A 3,009-nucleotide genomic window follows, 5' to 3' on the forward strand; every position below is an offset into this window, starting at 1 on the left:
TGGGACAGCATTCTAACAGCGTGCTGAAGATCTGAAGTTCAGAGTATGTTTGTCAGAGGTCAGACGCGTTCCAGCGGAACCACGGCTCACGGGTGCACAAGTGAGCACATCAGTGGTGGGCAGAAGTAATTTTACAACATTGGTTTAAATAGCGCCATTGCGCCAATAATGAGACGCAGTGACTGGAGCGGCTCATGAAGCGGCTCATAGAGCTGTGCCACATACACACACACACACACTCACACACACACACACACACACACACACACACACAGATTCAATAAGCGCACGCTGCGCAAACTCCGTTGCTGCGCTGTGCCGCGCCATCAGATTGAAGGCAGAAACGAGCGCTGCTTCCTCCGTGATAAAAAACTTTTAAGAGGTTTTATAACAACATTTTTAATTCAAGGTCAAATTAAGATATTAGCTTCTGTTTTGGGATGACGTATGAAATTCGAATCCGAATTCGAATCCGCTCCAGCCAGTGACTCCTCATGAACCTGACCACAACTCATGTTACTGCAGCATTTGTTGTTCCAAATCGCAGATCGCAGATTCAGCCACACCATAAAACAACAAGTCTAAGTCGGTCTGAGGCAAAAGTGAACCTCATGGCTATAGCTTTTCCATCTTTTCCCCTATAGACATTTGATTACTCACAAGTAGGTGGCCAGTTCAGGTTTACGCAGAGCAGAAGGAAGGAGAGAGCTCTGGTTAAACGACCCTACTTTAAGAAAACTGTTAAATTGCATTGTTTATGTGCTACCTGGGCACTCTACATATTTATTTAGAATAAATCAGAGGAAATTGCAATGGTATTGAATGTTTATTAATTACTATTTAAAAAAATGAACATGATGGGGAAAAAGGTCATCATAGTTTTTTAACCCTGTCTATACATACATACATACACACACACACACACACACACACACACACACACACACACACACACACACACACACACACACACACACACATATATATATATATGTGTGGATCTACTGCAAAATAAATAAATTGGCAGTCCGTGGGATGAAAATTATCCTTTATTTTGGAAACATTTACTTTGTCTTTTTTTGTTAAAGGTAATTTTATTTGTGTATTTTAATCATGATTTTAGAGTCTACTCCAGGCTCAGAGTAGACCCACTGCTCCTCCAAATCGAGAGGAGCAAGTTGAGGTGGCTCAAACATCTGGCCAGGATGCCTCCTGGTGAGGTTTGCCGGTCACGGAGGAGACCCAAGGGAAGGCCCAGGATACACTGGAGGGCTTATGTCTCTCAGGGAATGCCTTGGGATTCCCCCAGAAGAGCTGGGCCAAGTAGCTGGGGAGTGGAAAGTCTGAGCGTCTCTGCTTAGGCTGCTGCCATCTCGACCCGACTCTGGATAAGCGGATGAAAATGGATGGATGGATTTTAGAGTTTTTTTTTTGTTTGTTGTCACTAGAGCTGAAACAACTAATCGATTTAATCGATTATAATCGATTATTAAAATAGTTAACTTTTTTTAGTCATCGATTAGTTGTTTAATAATCATATTTTACCGCATAAAGTCTATTTTTTACCACAATCTGACATCGGTTACAATCTGTTAAATTTGCCGCCAGTGTGTGGCAGTAATGAGCCACTGATCTACCAGTGGGGCCGTAGAAGAACAAATGAGCCAATAAGTGCCCTCGGTTTTCATGACGTATCACGTTACTGACGCGCATCTTGCTGTGAGAGATGGCGGATCAACAACAAATACGGAAGAAAAATAGAAGCGACAAAACAAGAGAAACCCCGGACAAAAACCTCACGAGTATGGGAGCACTTCACTAGATGCCTTGAAAAGACCGGTGACCTACAAAATATGCAAAAACCATCTAGCATGGCACGGAAGCACGACGTCCCAAAGTGAACATTTGAGACGAAAACGTGGGGGCTGATGCAGCAGAGGAATGTCCGGTAAGTAACAGAAAATAAACAAGCTAACGCAGATCACATTTGGGACTTAGTGTTAGCTGAGTTCGTTATAGTGGATGTTAAACATGTTTTTTTTTTTTTTTTTGCCGCGTCAGTTTACGGTGTTCTACTTCTGATTGACTAGATGCAATCGTGAATCTCCTCCGTGTTGTGAATCATGCGCTTGCCAAATTTAGCACGTCTGTTTATAAGAATGTTCTCGTTAAGAGAAAAACGGCACAAACCCATAACTGTGTTCCTCATTCAAAAAAGGACAACTCCGCGGAGAAAAATATACAGACGAGCTTTGTCCAGGTGAATATAACGCGGCATAGTTGTACGCTTTCAATTTTTAAATACAGGAGAAATTCAGAAAGTCCTTTTTTTACTATTAAAAGGCTGTTTTACTATCTAACGCTGTAAAACGCCTCACAACACATTTTTGTCAAAATAAATGATCACTGTATATTGTTAATTAATTCAAATAATGTAATATTGATTTAGTGTTGTAGTGTGTGCTGCTTTATTTTATATGTGTACTTAATTCAGTTTATTTGTGTTTCTTATGCAGAAAAAAACAAGCAGCGATGGACAACTACATGGGGAACAAGACACTCACCCCCAGCAATGCATACCACTTACAAACTCTATTCCAGATTCTACATTATTTTTTATGGAATTTACCTCTTATATTTTGATGCCAAAAAATTATTCTGGACTGATATTTTGCACTGTTTAGCTCATTTTACACTGCTGACTGTGGTCATGTGCAATAAAATAGATTGCAGTCAACTGCACAATTCTCTTATGTTTTTTCTTTTTCTTAACTGAAATGTATTCATCACTTGTATAGGTTAAATAGCTAAACAATAACAAACCGATTAATCGATTAATCGAAAAAATAATCGACAGATTAATCGATTATGAAAATAATCGTTAGTTGCAGCCCTAGTTGTCACATTGATTTTAAAACTAGAGTCTAAAATTTATGGTTTTCTGTTATTACAGAAAGCCACATTTAAAGAGGAACTAGGCAGTTTTGGTTTGCTCTTAAAACTGTTTAA

The 3,009-nt window shown here is 39.6% G+C and overlaps 1 long non-coding RNA gene across 1 annotated transcript; it reads left to right on the top strand.

Annotated features, from left to right (window-relative positions):
• Window positions 1-1,725: 1,725 nt before the first annotated feature.
• Window positions 1,726-2,745, top strand: LOC139068901 (uncharacterized). The gene is made up of 2 exons (XR_011520151.1): window positions 1,726-1,948; window positions 2,517-2,745. It is a non-coding gene; the product is annotated as an uncharacterized lncRNA (long non-coding RNA).
• Window positions 2,746-3,009: the final 264 nt, after the last annotated feature.

Source organism: Nothobranchius furzeri, chromosome 3 (assembly GCF_043380555.1).
Source record: "Nothobranchius furzeri strain GRZ-AD chromosome 3, NfurGRZ-RIMD1, whole genome shotgun sequence".
Lineage (NCBI taxonomy): Eukaryota > Metazoa > Chordata > Actinopteri > Cyprinodontiformes > Nothobranchiidae > Nothobranchius > Nothobranchius furzeri.